The sequence below is a fragment of the Myotis lucifugus genome, unplaced genomic scaffold (genome assembly GCF_000147115.1).
Source record: "Myotis lucifugus unplaced genomic scaffold, Myoluc2.0 scaffold_30, whole genome shotgun sequence".
NCBI classification, from domain to species: Eukaryota; Metazoa; Chordata; class Mammalia; order Chiroptera; family Vespertilionidae; genus Myotis; species Myotis lucifugus.
In genome coordinates, this window is record NW_005871078.1 from 307,594 (window position 1) to 326,340 (window position 18,747).

At 37.4% G+C, this 18,747-nt stretch overlaps 1 protein-coding gene across 4 annotated transcripts in view; it reads left to right on the forward strand.

Annotated features, from left to right (window-relative positions):
* NELL2 (neural EGFL like 2) overlaps nucleotides 1-18,747 on the forward strand; it is a 330,775-nt gene that overhangs the window by 110,204 nt on the left and 201,824 nt on the right. The window lies entirely within an intron of this gene.

Here is an 18,747-nt window from a genome sequence, read left to right on the forward strand (position 1 = left end):
GGGCCAGGGCACCCTCAGCTCCAAGCCACCCTGGCCATCAAGGATCGCTGGCTGGCTCCTCCCCGGCCCAGGCCTAAAGCCTCTGGCCCAGGCATTAGGCCTGGGCCGGGGCACCCCCAGGTCCCCGCCACCACAGCCATCAACGATCCCTGGCTGGCTCCTCCCTGACACAGGCCTAAAGCCTCAGGCCAAGGTTTTATCCTGGGCATCTCGCCGCCGCCGAAGATCGCTGCTGGCTGGCTCCTCCTCGGCCCAAGCCTAAAGCCTCTGCTCGAGGCTTTAGGCCTGGGCCAGGGCACCCCCAGCTCCCGCCGCAGCTGATCGCTGGCTGGCTCCTCACCGCCCCAAGCCTAAAGCCGCCGCCGCCGCCGCAGCCCCCGCCGCGGAAGATCGCTGGCTGGCTCCTCCCCGGCCCAAGCCTAAAGCCTCTGCTCGAGGCTTTAGGCCTGGGCCGGGGCACCCCCAGCTCGCCGCGGCCTCCGCCGCCGCAGCCACCGCGGAAGATCGCTGGCTGGCTCCTCAACGCCCCAAGCCTAAAGCTGCCGCCATCTTGGCTGACAGTTAATTTGCATAAGGATATGCTGATTAGCCAATGGGAAGGGTAGCGGTCATACGCTAATTACCATGTTTCTCTTTTATTAGTGTAGATAACAAGTTTACATATTTTAAATTTTGATGAACTCCTCATTTTCACCATAAATTTCAGTAAACTAAGGAAGCTTAAAAGTTATAAATGTTTTATAATGCATATAGACTTATAGACTCAAAATTAAACATAGGAAAAATATGAAATGATGCCTGGGCCACATATGTACATATTTAATCTAGCGGTAGTTACTGGTTTTGTGTATTATCAATTTGTTTCTTGAAAAAAAAAGTTGAAATTACATGTGTGTAGTTAATAGCTAATGCTGGTGAATATTTTAAAAAGGAAGATAAACAGAGTGCTTCAAATTTCTAAAGAAATATATGTAAAATAGTTATCGTAGAGGCTCCAGGCCCAGATGCTTCCAGAGCCTGAGCCACTTCCTTGAGGCTAAAAATAGTACAAGAGTTAATTACAGTTAGAAAGGAGTACAGGAAAGAGCGGGAACTCAGTTTTACCTACATCATTAACACCTCACCCCTCGTTTTTTAGACCTCTGTCTAAAAAAGAATATACAAAATAAACTATTGAATGGAAAAAATATAAGTTGGCCTATATGTCTTTAAAGAAAAAATAATTCATCCACAAACAAATCAATACTTATCAATACATCTGCTATTCCTTTCTGTTACCCTGTAATTATATTTTATTTCCCATTACCCTTAATAACTCCAGTGTTCTGATTGGTCCTCTTTGACCTACACAGAAGCCTGCCTAAGCATTCAATGAACGCTTTATGAAATTCTGGGGTAATTTAATCTGCTCTGTGAGGTCCTTTTGGGAGCTCTATTCTGTTTTCTAATTTTAAGATTTAAAGGCTGTTGCCAAATCCTGATTTGTATTTTTCCTCCTGTCAGTAGTATTTTAGGGAGAACATCAAATATTTCTCACTCTTCTTTTATAGTTACTCTTGTTATAATTTTCTTTTGATGTCGGACCACATTTAGAAATGCAGAATTCCAATTAAGTCATCTGACATAACTGCATTCATACCCTGTTATTTTTATTTTTCCATTTAAAACATTTTAATGCTTGTTATCAAGCCTTAATAGAAAGAAGTAGGCTTGCCTGAAAGCTTCGGTCAGCCCTGCCACTTGTGCTGTTTATCATGGTGCTGGGACAGTGGCCTCTGGGAAAGAAATGCAGAATCCTTTTTGATGAGTGATGCCCATCTAAATGTAGTGAGTTTCCTGGTCGTGCAGGTTCCTGATTCCTCTGTCTTCTGGGAGTGCAGTTCACTGGTTAATGCACACCTGTTAATAGCATAAATGGATTTTAGAGTTGTTTGATTTTACTTGTTTTATACAATATAGTCTAATGAAAGCATACAACCACATAAACCCCTAAAAACTTCTTGTTTTCTACCAGTGCATTCTCTCTCCAGCATTAATGTATGAGGAAATATCTACCTTCTCATAAAAGTTTCAAAAGAGTGTGTCCTACCATGAAATTTTAATAAAACTTCCTCTTATTATCTGTCAGCTCTGCTAGGTAATTATGGGCGCCTCTGAACACCGTCAGCTCTGGAGGCCGTAAAGAAGCACACCTCCCCTTTCTTTTATCTTTAGCAATACACGTGTTGAGCTCTATTTTATTTTTGAAAAATGTAAAAGGAAAATCTAATTTCCTTTGGGTGGCTTTCTTTCCCTTTGAAGCATGATACCTTTCTAGTTCTAACCTCTAGCAGAGAAGAGGACTTTTCTTTAAAAAAAATATTTTTATTGATTTTAGTGAAGAAGGGAGAGTGAGAGAAAGGTAGAAACATCAATGATGAGAGAGAATCATTGATCAGCTGCCTCCTGCACACCCGCTACTGGGGATGGAGCACACAACCTGGGCATGTGCCCTGACCAGCAAGCAAACCATGACCTCCTGGTTCATAGGTCGATGCTCAATCAATGAGCCATACCAGCTGGGCAAGAGGACTTTTCTTGCACAGAGTTTGGTATATGTGCTTAGAATCCCCTCCATAATTTCTTATTTTTCTCTTCCTTCCAGTTTCTTGCTGGTTTTCATTGTTTACATAATTTCTTTTCCCCTTCTGTGTCATAATCTTGTTACTTGAGAATGTTTCCCACCATTCCTGTACCATGTTCATGCACCAAGCGACTGGTTTTCCATACTGTGCAAAGTAGTGCTTCTTATGTTGTGGCCATTTCTCTTTTTGGGCATCAGTTTGCCTTTCTCTATAACTATATTCTGAGTGATTTTGTCAGTTTTCCTCTTCTCTCACCACAATCTGCAATGGTTCTAACAATCCCCTCACCACCCCCGCCCTCCTTTCCTGCTCCCATGGCCACATCACCTCACTCTTGTTAGCTAAGCATAACCTCATCATGCAAATACATGTAATGCTCCTAAATGCCATTAATTCGATAGTAGTCTTTCTTTTGAGGAGGTAACTAAATAGTTTCTTTTATAGGGGATGGAAATGTTAAAAGAAATAACATGTGTGACCAAGAAGTGCCACCTGACTCACTTCAGTAATTTTTTTTAAGTGCCCTTGATGGGAATCAAACCCGGGGCATTCTATTCACTGAGTCAAACCAACTAGGGCCACTTCAGTAATTTTGTATATGTGCTATATATGTCCTGGCTGGGGAAAGCCAAAAAGAAAGAAAAATAGCCAAAAGTATATTAAAATAGAATCATTAAAAAATAACAGGACAATAACAAATTTATATTCTATTTTTTCCAAATATCAGTATACTTGAGAAAAGGGATAAGGAAATATAGAGGGAAATTGAGATAACATTGAAAAAACATTGACTATAGTATGTGTAATGAATAATTTTTAAAGGAGCTCATAATGCATTATTTATCTTCTCACCTTTATAGTAGCCCTGGGTGTACCGAATCCTTCAGGGAAATTTCTTTTACAGTTTGCCTTTAGCTAAACCTGTTGGGAGAGACTGAACCAAAGTAATAGGCAGCTTTAAGAGGTTCATTACCTGTCAGCCTTTGATTCAAACCTTTTCAATACTAACAAAACACCAGAGGTAGTCCTTTAGAAGTCATCTTTCTGTTGAGAGGATGGATTTCATCATGCAAGGTTAATGTGGCATGAGTGGTATTAATTTAATCCTCAGATCTCAGCTTCTATTAGAACTATTTTGCCTTTCATGATCTCTAAATTATTTATGAATGTGCATGGATTTACCATAATACAAGTCCTGTAAAGTGGAGTAATATTAACTTTGTTTTTAGTTTATTTTAATCTATTTCTTTCTCTTTGCTTGCCTTATTATTTACTCTTTGGCATTTAATTTTATGTCTTGAATACTTAATTTGGAAAGCTGGTCTTAAATTCTGATCATTTTAAGTTGGTAACTGGATAGATCTTTTCTACTGTGCAAGTTTTAAATTTTTGGTTTGTGTAAGCCTAAGCTGCTCGAATGTTTCTAATCCTATTCAGAGAGCATGTTATGCTTTCTATCAGTGATTTTCAACCCGTGTGCCACAAGGATTTTTATGCAATACTTGACAATTTAGTCAGGGGCACTTTCCTCTTTTCCATTAGATTGTCAAATAAAAAATCACAACAGCCAACATAACAATAGCCATCCAGAATGAATGAATCAAAATTATACCTATGTTTTGGTCAGATCAGCCCAAAAATATATATTTTTTTGGTGTGCACAGAATTTTAGTAATTAGTTTATGTGTGCCATAAGATGAAAGAGGTTGAAAATCACTGCTATATGTCTTTTTTATATTTACCCACCAGCTTACGGTACATTTAAATCCTGATTTGGATGATTTGTGTGTATCCTGTTACTTAGTTTGCTACATTAATCTATACCATTTAGTCATTCAGCTTTCAATGCATTGTGCAATACAGTAAATAAAACAATGAAAATGCACCTTAGTAGGTTCCCTGAGGAATGGTGTTCTAACAATAACAGCAAATCCATATTGCTAATTTCCTTGAATTAATTTGATTCTTTTAAAGTGCTTTAATTGTATAAATTATTTATAAATCAAGGGGATTTTTTCACTTTTTCTGTATTCTGATATGAAACTGAGATTCTCTGAATTAATTGTTATAATAAAGAAACATGAATGATTTTACTACTTCTCTCAGTTGAGTATTAGACCATTCAGATTGTCAAATTGGCTATCCTATATAATAAAAGCCTAATATGTTAAGTGACCATTCATTCCACTGTTTGTCCCAGTGCTATGATGAGCACTAACCACCAGGGGGCAGACGCTCCGACCAGTAGGTTATCTTGCTGCTGGGGTCCTGCCAATCAGGACTGGATGAGATGGGCTGGACATGCCCTGGAGCCCTCCCCCGGTCCCTTTCCGGCCCAGATCGTTCAACGGTGGGTTCCCTCCACCTGGCCTGCATTCTCTTGCAATCCTGGACCCCTTGGGGGATGTTGGAGGGCTGGTTTTGGTCCGATCTCCACAGGCCAGGCTGAGGGACCCCACTGGTGCACGAATCCATGCACAAGGCCTCTAGTAAGATATATATAAAAAAAACAGATTATGCCAAAACTATCTTTAACTCCTACTTTATAATTTCTTTTTAGTCTAGTTCAGTTATTTTCAACCAGTATGCCACAAAAATCTTTAAAACATACAATATCTGAATATTCAGTCCAGGGGTGCTTACCACTTTTCCCTTAGATTGTCAAATAAAAAATTACAACAACCAACACAATAATAGCCAACTGGTGTGAATGCTCTGCCTTACACCATAAATATACAGGTCATATAATAAACTTGCATCTTACTGGTCATGTCATATAATAAGCTTGCATCTGATTGGTTAATTCTTGCTACTAGAAATCCTTATATACAAGTATAGGCATCTGATTTTTTAAATAGTCACTTTGGAGCAAAAAGGATAGGCAATTACTATTAATTTTTGTAAATCTATCAAAATTATACCTGTTTTTGTCAGATCTGCAAAAAATATATTTTTTACTAAGCTGCAGAATTTTAGTAATTAGTTTATGTGTGTAATGAAATAAAAAAAGGTTGAAAATAACTGCTCTATTTAATTATAGTGCCATGAGAACTAAGCATTTCTCAACATTTAGTCTTTTCCATGATCCCTTTTAAGCTATATTATAGGTATAATACCAATAATTATTTATTTAGGTGTGGTTCCTTTGCATGAGTAATACTTAGTATTTTAAGCATTAAAAAAGAGATAAAACCCTGGCTAATGTAGTTGAGTGGTTAGAGCACCAGCCTTTGCACTGAAGGGTCAAGGGTTCAATTCCCGGTAAAGGGCACATACCTGGGTTGCAGGTTTGATCCCGCATAAGGGAGGCAACCAATCAATGTGTCTCTCTCACATCGCTGTTCTTTTCTCTACCCCCTTCCCACCCTTCCTTCTACTCTCTCAAAAAATCAATGGAAAAAGTATCCTTGGGTAAGGATTAGCAACAACAACAAAAACACAACAAAAAAAGGAAGAGATAAAGTGTATTGAATATATTAGATAGGATCTTTAATTTTATTATTTCTGTAAAGCATAGGACCATTCGGAAATGCAAAAGAGTGATTCCTTGTCTATAAACCTTAAAGTATATAGAAAAATAATGCACTTACCAATGATTTCTGAAATCATATCTACTGTGAAACAACTGAATTTTTTATTGTTGTTGACTACATTTCAGATACAAGGAAGTATAGAGGGGCAATTATTTTTATATTATCTCTTTAATCATGTTATCGTTATTTGTATCTTGGATGACAATATTGACAAGTGTGCCCATCAATTTGAAACTTTTGAAAGAGGCTATTGTAACTTTTAATCTTTTATTAGTACAAAGTAACTTTCTGGTAATTGACTCTCTCCACATTTTGTAGGGTTTATTGCTCTGATGAAAAACCCTCATTTTACAGATGAGGAAATTGGGAGTCAGAGAAGGACCATATAACTTATAGATTAAAAGCCTGGACTCTCCAGAAAGGCCACCTGGCTTCAAACCTGTCATTGCTACTTACCTTCTGAGTGTCTTTGGTTAGTGAAGCGGATTTATTGGTAGTGTTAATATATATGTACTAGCGGCCCAGCTGGGACCCGCACCTGACTTCCACCCCAGGGACCCCCTGCGCCCCTGCCTGTGTCCGCTCCAGGGCTGCCTGAGCTGACGTGGTGGCTCGGCCAGCTCCAGGCCCCCCTTGGCCCTTCTGCCTGTGGCTGCTCCAGGCTGCCGGGCTTGGGCAGGCCCCCTTCTCTGTCTCCTCTCCGCTCCAGACCTCACCTGCACACACAACCGCCTCCTGTCCCGTCATCCCATTACGGCGTCCCGGCCTAATTTGCATATTACCTCTTTATATATTAAGATATATTACTCTGAAACTTTGCCTGGCACATAATAATCTTCATATAAGTGTTACCTATTATTATTGCTATAATTTAAAAACAATTTTATTGGGGTAACATAGGATTATAAGACCATATAGGTTTCAAGTGTACGTTTCTATGATACATGATCTGTATAGTGCATTGTGTGCCCAGCACCCAAAGTCAAATCATTTCCGTCACCATATATTTGGCCCCTTTTACCCTTTATACCACCCGCCCCCCACTCCTCTCTGGTAACCACCATACTATTGTCTGTATATACATGTTTCAGTTTTATATCTCACATATGAGTGAAACCATATGGTTCTTAGCTTTTTCTGACTTACTTTGCTTTGCATAATGTTCTCGAGGTCCATCCATGTTGTCCCAAATGGCTGTATTTCATCTTTTCTCATGGCTGAGTAGTATTGTATTGCATATATGTACCACATCTTCATCCAATCATCTATAAAGGACATTTGGTTTTTTTTCCATCTCTCAGACACCATAAATAATGCTGCAATGAGCATATAGGGGCAAGTAACTTTGCAAATAAATATTTTAGAGTTTTTTGGGTAGATGCCTAGATTATCCATATCAGTCCTGGATCAGAGTTTTGATCTTTTGTCCATTTGCTATGGCCATGACACATGTTGCCCTCCTAATATGCTGTGTTGACTATATCCTGCCTCTCTCTGAGATTCTAAGGCACAAGCAGAAAACTGGGGCATGTGTGAATTTTAGACTTTCCCTTAGTGCTGCAGAGGGATACTTGCATGCCAACTGGTAACTGTACAGAAGAAACTAAATCTAATACTAAAGAATATTTAGCTCATGTTCATTTGATAGACAAGGCAACTCAGAGAAGGTATGCTAGGTTCTCATCTCTGCTTCTCTTTGCTGCTTTTTTTCCTACCCTTTACTACCACCACCCCTCCCCACTCCCCTCCTTTGTGTGTTGGCTTGATCTGCAGAATCATAGCAAGGTGACTATAACAATTCTAAAAGTTACAGCCAGGAGGATGAAGGAAGTATTGGCTCTTTGCACATCGTTCTTAAGGGCAAGAAAACGTTTCCCAGAAGTCTCTTCTTAGGTTCCCCTCATTTCTCATTGACCAAAATTAGGTCTCATGCCCAATGCTGAACTTATCATTAGCAAAGGCAATTGGGTTATCATGTTTAATCTAGACTAATAACTTGGATAGAATAATGATAGGAAAACTCTTTTCTGTAAAAGGCCAGACTAACTATTTTTGGTTTTGCAGGTCACATGTTCTCTTTTTGTGGCTATTAAACTATGTCTTTGTAGAATGAAAATAGCCATAAACAAAATGTAAACAACTAGCAAGGCTGTATCACAATAAAATCATGTTTATTGACACTAAAATTTAAATTTCATACAATTTTCATATGTCATAACATGTTATTCTTGTTTTCATTTTTTCACCAGCCATTTAAGTATGTGAAAACTGCTATTCTTAGTTCCCAGGCTGTATAAAAATGAGTGGTAAGTGGATTTATCCTGTGAGCCATAGGTGGTCAACACTGAGTCAACCCCCAGGACCATACAAGCCGTTTTTACCAAACAAATCCTAATGTTGATATGTGTACATGTTTTAGGAAGTTCATATTTCATATCATTTAGATACATAAAGAATAGTCATTTTTCTTTTCTGAAAACACCTTTGGGGAAAAAATGCATGGGCCTTTGTTTATATTTTTCATCTCATGCTTTGATTTGGATGCTTGAGATGCAAACACAATACTAGTCTTTCATAGTAACTTTACAATTCAGTGAAAGGGGATAGATTGCAATATAATGTGCTGGGTGCCATGTTAGGGATGTGTAGAAAGTGCTGTGGATTGATAACATAGAGGAAAACTCTCTGATTTGGGGGATTCACAGAAGGTTTCCCAAAGGAGGATATATTTGAATAAATCAGAACTTTGCTATAAGGTCTTCCTTGAATAGTAGCAGCTAGTTCCTGCAACTTCACTATTGAGTCCCTCTGCAGCTGGTCTATATTTTTATCTTGTTAGCTTATAGTTGGTAACACATTTCTTTGTAGCCATCCTTTTGTCCTTTTTGTCCTCATTTTTCTGGGTTTTAATGAGGGCCTGGAGAACAAGAATTCTATCCTGTTTGGATACGGAGGGTGGGTATGCAGAGATGTAGAGGAAGACTTTGTGTAAACATTAAATGACAGTCTGCAATTAATGAAGAGCAAAACCCATGTATAAAAATCAGCGAAAGAATGATACTCTGTGGGCTGATATGCCTTTAATGACCGAGGTCGATCAAAATTGTCGAGCAGCCAAGTAGCAAAGCTCTAAGTGCTGGATTCATGTATTTATCATGGAAAATTATTGCAGAGCAATAAAAAATATGTGCCAAAAAAACAATTACAGGAAAAGAGGTGATTTGGAATTAACATAACTACCAATATCTTTAGAGATGTCCTGTGTGAAAAATTGGAAAGGAATATGGAAGGAATGGTCAAATAAATACTGAGTCTACCTATTAAAGAGGCATAATTTTAGCAACGAAATAACAAAATAGGTGCTTTGTTATTATAATAGTTATTGATTGTGAAGTAAATGTGTGCTGGCTGACACTGTTTGATTGATCCAATTATTACAATGGCCAATACTGCTGTATTCTGAGCAATTATGCATAACCAAGAAAACAGATATTTAGCAACTGCACATGGGACACTTAGAGCAAAATAAAATACTAAAAAAAAAGGGTATCTTAAAAAAACATACCCTTCACTCTAAAATATTAGATAACTATTGTTGGTAGAGTGTGGGGTATCTATTTAGAATTTTTTATATATTATTTTTATTGAATAAAGAAAATATTGTTCGCTGTAAGTGTCTTGATAAAAGTTTGAATAGCTAAAAATAACCTTATAATTTTAGGTAGTTAATTATGGCATTAAAAATAAACCATGGCAGTAAACTGGTCAATGGGTACACAAGTATGAGGATATTTACTTTGTGATAGTAATTTAAATACATAAATTTATAACATAAATTAGGGTATTTTTTATTACTTTCAATAAAAATTAACTTTATGCTTGCATAAGTAAGTTTGAAGGCAGTATTACATTATATGTTATTTTCCTTTTAAATTCATGGGAGTGGGAGACTAAATGTAAATTAGACATGTGCTGATTCTATACCAGTAACTGCTATTTTTATATAAAATTGTGATTTTCAAATACCCTTTGCAAAATATTATCAATAGGAATAATTATTATAAAAGTTTAAATTATTAGACAATTAGTCTGGACAAATTTCCAGTATTAGATAGGTGGAGTGACTTTTTTTCTGTTCTCTCTTTGACTACTGTTGAATTTGTCAGAGCTACATGTTGGCAAAGGCTTGCTTAGTTAAAAAAAAATACCTATATGATAAGCTGGTGTTCACTCCTTGTTGCTGTCATTTTTCTTAAAAAAAAAAAAACAGAGCTGATTCGAGCATAAATTTGTTATTGAACACTATTTAGCCTAGTATTTACTTTGCACTTTAGAACTCTAGAGTCTTAATTTTTGCCTTGGAATTTCTATGTAGCGTAGCTTCCTGAGAGTCAAGATTTTTTTGTTTTCTTTTTTCTTTTTTTTCCCATTACTCAAGGAGATATATTAGAAAAAAATATGGCCACGAGAAACGTCTAAGCTTTTATTGCCTATGTTTTCTTCTAAGATTTTTATGTTTTTTGAGTCTAATATTTAAGTCTTTAATCCATTTTGAGTTAATTCTTGTGTATGGTATAAGAGGGTCATTAGTTTTATTTTTTGCATGTATCTGTTCAATTGCCCAATACCATTTATTGAATAGACTATCTTGACCCCATTGTATGTTCTTGCTTCATTTATCAAATATTAATGGAACATAAAGGTGTGGGTTTATTTCTGGGTTCTCTATTCTTTTCCATTGATCTATATGTTTTTATGTCAGTATCTTTCTCAAGATTGTTGTGTCTATTCAGGGTCTTTTGAGGTTCCATATAAATTTTTGGAATATTTGTTCTAGTTCTTTGAAATATGTCTTTGGTATCTTGAGAGGAATTGCATTGAATCTCTAGATTGCTTTGGGTAGTATAGACATTTTAATGATGTTAATTCTTCCTATCCATGAACACAGTATATGCTTCCACTTATTTGTACCTTCTTCAATTTCCTTCCTCAGCATCATAATTTTTTGTGTACAGGTCTTTTATATCCTTGATTAAATATATTCCTAGGTATTTTTTTAGACAATTGTAAATGCGATTGTTTTCTTAGTTTCTCTTTCTGATAGTTCATTATTGGCATTTAAAAATGCAACTGATTTCTGGATATTTATTTTGTATCCATCTACTTTACTGAATTCATATACCAATTCTAGCAGGGTTTTTTAAAAACATATTTTATTGACTTTTTACAGAGAGGAAGGGAGAAGAATAGAAAGTTAGAAACATCGATGAGAGAGAAACATCGATCAGCTGCCTCCTGCTTACCCCCTACTGGGGATGTGCCCACAACCAAGGTACATGCCCTTGACCAGAATCGAACCTGGGACCTTTCAGTCTGCAGGCTGATGCTCTATCCACTATGCCAAACCGGTTAGGGCTCTAGTAGTTTTTTGGCGGAATCTTTAGGGTTCTCTAAACAAATGTACTATACCAAACTAAAAACTGTTTACACTGCAAAAGAAACCATCAACAAAATGAAAGGCAACACATTGAATGGGAGAACATATTTGCCAATGATACTCCTGATAAGAGGTTAGTATAAAAAATTTATATAGAACTTATAAAAGTCAACACACAACCCCCCCCAAACAATCCAATTAAAAATGGGCAAAGTACCTGAATAGACACTTCTCCAAAAAGAACATACCGATGGCCAATAGACATATGAAAAGATGCTCAACATCACTAATCATCAGAGAAATGCAAGTTAAAACCACAATGAGATATCACCTCACACCTGTCAGAATGGCTGTCACCAATAAATCAACAGGTGTTGGTAAGAATGTGGAGAAAAGGGAACAATCAGGCACTGCTGGTGGGAATGCAGATTAGTGCAGCCACTATGGAAATCAGTGTGGAGTTACTTCAAAAAAATTAAAAGTGAAATGGCCTATGACCCAGCGACTCCACTTCTGGGAATATATCCAAAGAAACCCGAAACACTAATTCAAAAGAATAGTGCACCCTATGTTTGCTGCAGTGTTATGTACAATAGACAAGATTTGGAAGCAGTCCAAGTACCCATCAGTAGCTAAGTGAATAAAAAAGCCGTGGTACACTTACACAATGGAATACTACTCGGCTGTAAAAAAAAAAAAAAAAGGACATCTACCTTTGGCGGTGGCATGGGTGGACCTGGAGAGTATTATGCTAAGTGAAATAAGCCAGTTCCTGAAAGACAAATAACATATGATTTCACTTATATGTGGAATCTAATAGAAAAAATAAACTAACAAAAAAAATAGAAACAGACTCAAGATACAGAAAACAGACTGACAGCTGTCAGAGGTGAGGGGTGTTGGAGGGCCTCGGTGAAAAAGGTGAAGGGATTAAGCAAAAAAACAACAAAAACAAACAAACCCAAAAGCCCACAACTCACACAGAAAGACAATAATATAGTGCTTTCCAGAGGGAAAGGAGTGTAGGGGTAGGTGGAAGAGGGTAAAAGGGGATAAATGGTGATGGAAGGAGAATTCACTTGGGGTAGTGACCACACAATACAATATACTACAATATACAGTTGATGTATTATAGAATTCTACATCTGAAACCTGTATAATTTTATTAACCCATGTCACTCCAATAAATTCAATAGCTTTTTTGTTTTTGTTTTAGCAGCCCTTAATGGAGTTGCTTGCTTCCTTCCTTCCTTTATATATCTATTTTCCATATCTATCATCTATTTATTTACTTGAGTGCTTATTTTTAATTTGCTTGACTTAGATTTTTATTACTGACTAGAGGCCTGGTGCCTGAAAGTTTGTGCACTCTGGGGGTCCCTCAGCCTGGCCTGTGCCCTCTCGCAGTCTGGGAGCCCTCAGGGGATGTCCTACTGATAGCTTAGGCCTGCTCCCCACAGGAGGCAACCAGTGGGCTGATAGGGGGACAGAGTTGGCTGGTGAGCGGCTGACTCCAGCCCCCATCGCCCCACTGCCGCCATCCCCACCCCCTGCTGACTGGTCATTCTGCCATTCAGTCTATTTGCATATTAAGCTTTTATTATTTGGGTTAATCTGAACATCAGTGTTCAGCAGAACATTTATACTATTTTATTTTTAACCAATTAAAAAGTGAAAGTAAAAACACACACAAAAGATGAAAGCTGAGAATGGAATTTTCTATTCTGGTTAAAGGAAGTCTAAGTTATTTGAATCAACCTTTTCTGAAAGTAAGAAAGGAGAATAAAAATATTTAAAAAATCAAAGACATCAAACAGTTGAATAAAATGGCAAGATATTACCAGACCAAAAATGAAGAGAAACCCAAAGAAGAGAGCACAGTGAAATAAACAAGCAGTGAAGCTACCTTGCTGTGAGGAATTGTGTTCATTCTTGGAAAATTTGAGCTTTCTTTTTTTTAGGTGGTTGGGTGGTCTTAGCGCAGAAAGGGGGCAGAAATAAAGGCCCAAACAAATATATAAGATGACCCTCATCACAACAAATTGAACTTTCAAAAGGCTGTGTTGCCAGGACACGAAGCCTGAAACAACAAACAAAAGAGACAGAGAGCAAAGATGTCAGGTTAAAATGAAGCAATACTTAATATAGTACAAGTCTGCTTATTATGTTTGAAGAAAAAATAAGGTAAGTCTGGGTTCATCTTCAGGCAATCAGAAAACGTAAAATAGCTAATTTGATAAAAAGGAACAGAAACTCTAGAAATGAAAATATGATAAATGGAAATAAAATATAGCCTCAACAGATGAATTAAATAACAGAGTAGGCAGAGATACATAGAGAATTAGTGAACTGAAAAATAGGTCATGAGAAATATCCAGGGGTCAGAAAAAAATTTTTTTAAAAGAAGGAAGATACTGAAGTGGCGGAAGAAGACAGGGAAGGTGTAGGAGAATGTTTAAATGAGAGTCCCAAAATGAGAGGGGAGGAAGATGGCTGAGAATTTTCTGGAACTCATAAAAACACCAATCTACATATTTAAAATGGATCATAAACCTAAATGTAAAACTTAAGCCAAGCTAATTTCCACCTCTTCTTGAAGTTTCCCCCCATCATTCTTTTCATATTAGCTTCTCTTAACTTTGGTCTCAGCTAAAATTTCGGGTAGTCCCTGACCAACCCAAAGTGTTCCCTGATCAACTCTAAAATGTCCTGGAAGTTATTCAGTACTCAGATTCTTGCCTGTTTTCTTTACTTAGTGTTATCTGCAATTATTATTTATTTGCCCGGTAGGTTATCCCTGAATCCTCCTCTACATTGTAGATTCTGTGAGGGCGCGGTCCATATCTACTTGGTCACTGCTGTGATCCCAGTGCTGGGCGCAGTGTATGGCATACAGTAGCTACTCAGTATTTATTGAGAAGATGAGAATGAACACTTCCATAGTTTTCTTCTTTATAAATGGAGGTGAGAAGAAATACAGCAATTTCTATGGTAGTATCTTTGAAGGTCAGAAAGATTATGAGAAACCCTTTCACTTCTTAATTCCAGAGACTTTTGGAGGAATGTGATCAAATTTTGACTGATTACTATGAGAAATGTTAAGTTTGGGATAATATAATTCTTAATTTCCAGACTTAATGCGTTTAACATTTTAACCTCAATGTTTTATTTAGCATAGCTGTAGAAAATTTTACTTAATTGGCCCCACAGAGGGAAAATCACTTGAAAATAGGAAAAAGTGATTTATTTTAACAAATATTTTGTACCCAAATACAACACAGCTATATTTAATAAGTTTCAATCTCCAGTCTTACAGTGTTCATGACTTTTCTCTCTCTAACTCTGTGTGTGTGAAAAGAAATATTTCTTAAAAATAAAACAAAAATTGAGTGCTTTGAGAAAAGCTGATAAACTCAAACTGCTAAAAATATATGTTCTTGAATTAGATGTCAGTAAGACAATGGTAAAATGTTGTGGAAGAAAACAGTATTAGGACCATCCCTCTTCAGATTGCTTAAATAAAAAACAAAACATTAGAAATTGTAGACAACACTTTGTAAGTTTTATTTATTTAATCAAGACTAGTGAAGCACAAAGAATCTGCATTAAGGAAAAGTGTTCTACTTCAGAACATTGTTGAATGTGTGTGATTTGTGTTTTTAATTAAAATGTTTACAGTACATATTTATTGCTGTCTATGACTTCTCACTTTAACTGATTTTTTTCAAGCATTGGGTCAAATACCTCTCCAGAAAACAGGATAAAAAGGCTTCTACTGAATATCTATGTGATTGTCCCCATTTAAATGTTAATTTTATTTTTCTCTTTTCCTAGTTCTTTATTCTCTTGCACAGTAAAATAGTTTTCAAGCTTAGCTGTACCTGGACAGCTTTTAAAGACAAAGAGTCTCAGGCCCCACCCTCAGGAATCTTATTAATTTATCTGGCATGCAACTGGGGGGTCGAGTTTTAAATGTTCCTCGAGTTCTTGTAATATAAATCCACAGTGGAGAACTGTTGGTCCAATAGGTTGGGAGCATATACATTGGACAGAAAATCAGTTATAATAAATCAGTTCCAGTTTATACAGGGATCCTGACTAGATGTTCATTAGGATCAGGCACTAAATACATTCTTATGATCACTATCTGATTCTGTTATCTGAATATATCATGAGTCATCTTTCTCTCATTCAAATCATAGAGCATTTCTCCTTCAGTGCTCATGTTCAAATGCTCCTCATCTTGATGCATTTCCAATTCCACCCTTGCAAGACGTTGCTTTCCTGTCTGTTTCAACACTGCTTCTGAGATGGCTGCAGTTAGGTGACCTTGTGTTCATGTTTCCTGAGCTAGGCTGAATTCTCCTTGAAGGCAGGAGGCGCCTTCCCAGGACAGTGGCTGGTGGACAGAAGGTTATCATTAGTGCTTCTCATTTCCACCAGATGTTGCTGCTCTCGCTGCAAGTCTTGAGGAGATGATTTTGCTCTGTGCTTTCCTTTCTCTTGCTCCCTCTCAACCATACTTTAAAAATTGTCCACCCCCTGCTGCTCCCTCTGCCCGCCTCTGTCCTCAGTGTGCTGTGCCTTCTACATGTCTTGTTCTCCATGGATCTGGCTCCTTTTAACCTGTGCTGCTTCTCTTCCCTTGGCTCAGATGCGTGGCATAATGCAAGGAGTTATTCATATACCTCTTTGGAAACTGCATTTAAAATATGTCCTCCTGAGAGAGCTACCCCCCACAATTCTTTCCCCCTTTGTTTTGCCCAAACATCAGAGGCTGTTTTAAACCAGTGCAATCACTGTTTCAGGGTTTTTACTTGTTATCTCTTAATTGAGCACGAATGTCTGGTTTACAATGAAAAGAATCATGCTTTACAATTTATAAAACATTTCTATGCTCAATACCTCCTTCACTGTAATATTGGGGGCGGGGGGATGTGTCTGAAAGGTGCCAGCTGTTTTGGAAAATGTTCCACAAATTTAAACCAAAGATTAGGTGTTCAAGTTTTGCCTGAGTTCATTGAATTTTTAGTGGTGAGGAAAGATACATGGAAAGACTGTCAGATGAATTCCAGCCCTGGCTTTGAAACTGACAACGTGTGAACGTTTCCTTATTATATTACATGTTATGCTTTCTTTTAAAGTGATAAAACCGTCACCTCATGTTGTGTTCATGTTCTGTCACTTTCAATGGTATTCATGTATGAACATGAATACTATATCTTTCTCCAAGTCTTTACCTCCACTTATTAAATTTATTTTTCTTTCCCCCAGGAGATTAAATGAGTTGATTACAGTGTCTTTTTTAGAGACATCATTCTATGCTATCTAAGCCAGGATCAACACTAAAGCCAGTGATGGAAAGGTAGCTCAATGAAAAGAATTTCAGAATATACTTAGTCACAATTTAAATGGATAAAATTAAATTTGGGGCGAGAGCACTGGATTCTTCTTTCTTCCAGCTATACTAGTAAACTTAGCCTTTCTGCTCCTATCCTTTGAATATCCAGTTCTTGTTTCCCCAGGATATATAGCCCCTGTAACCCAGAGGCTGATCTGGACAGGGTGTTAGAATTTTTGCTTTTGTTCTATCCTGGAAGTTATTTTTGTCGTTTGCCTCCTAACCCCTCACTCCTGCTAGATTTATGGTGTTCCAGGGCCGCTTCTCTTTTTGGAAGAATAGTTCACTGACCTAAATTAAGATCCCCTAGGAGACGCACTCGTGGGTAGGTCCTTCAGAAGCCCAAGGGCATGATATATAAAAAAAGAGAAAAGAAAGTTGTGCGTCTACTTTCATGATCTCATTTCCTAAACTCTAATATTAGTTTTGCAAACAACGAAATTCCCCCGAAATGAATGAAATTCTTGTTAAAGGAAGCGATTATGTATGATTAATGAATTTGTGTATTATTTAAATAATCTGAAATCCTGATCACTTTAAATAGCACCGACTTCAAAAAATTGGTTTTATGTGGAGGAAGGAGGCTTTGCATCGGATGGTCCAAGCCTATTTCCGTTGTACCTGCTCTCTTGTTATTCCTGTTAGCTAGTTACTGCTATAAATGGTAGCCAGCTACTTTTTTTTTTTTTCACTCACCGGTAGACAAACCTGCTCACATTTCAGGCGCTTCTGCTCTACTGCAGTGGAAAGTAAGCTGCCAAATTACCGAAAGGGCAAAGTATTTCTGGGAGACCCAATTTAGAGAACCTTTATCATAAGAAGCAAGATCAAAGGATAAGGGCATATTTAAAGGAAAATGTGAATTTCAGAGAGGTCCAGTTGAATTGTTTTCAGGCTTTTCATCAAACAGGATGCTGGAAGAGAACTGAAAAAAAAGGAACAAACCTTTAGAGTTCATGCCGGGTGCTGTGTAAGATCCAGAGATAAGACACTCGCTGTTCCTGTTCTTATGTAGGAAGATTTTAAAAAGTGTACAACTCCCTAGAGAAAAGGAAAATGTGTTGAGTGCCCTAAAAGAGATGTAAGCATTGTAGAAGAGGGACAAATTAATTTATAGCTGCTAGTGCTCAAGACTTTTATTACAACCAAATTGTTAACAGTTGACTCCAAGTGAGTCCTTATTACAAAAAAGATTATGGGCTGGATAAATGCAGCACAGTTTATTTGGAATCTTTTAATAATATCAAAACACTTTTAGATTACTTTTTTGTTTAACTCCACAGAATTTTAGGCTCCCTTGTGAATGCATTTTTTGTGCATTTTAAAAAGCTAAAATAAAATATGAATATGCATATTTACAGTTAATGAGATATTTTCTCATCCAACAGCTTTGATTTGTGTATCAGTCACTTTCAAATATCATGTTGGCTCAGAATGAAATAACTACTATTGTACCTGAGATGTTTAAGAGCTCTCCCAGAGGAAATTAAGATTTCAAAGAGCACCATAAAAAAGCTACTACTAAATACAATTCTGCCTTTACAGATGGCTTAAACAATTTAAAGATCTCTGATACCACCCTAGCCGGTTTGGCTCAGTGACTAGAGCATCGGCCTGTGGACTGAAGGGTCCCGGGTTCAATTCTGGTCAAGGACACATGCCTAGGTTGTGGGCCCGGTCCTGGTGGGGGACATGCAAGAGGCAGCTGACCAATGATTCTCTTTCATCACTGATGTTTCTATCTCTCTCTCC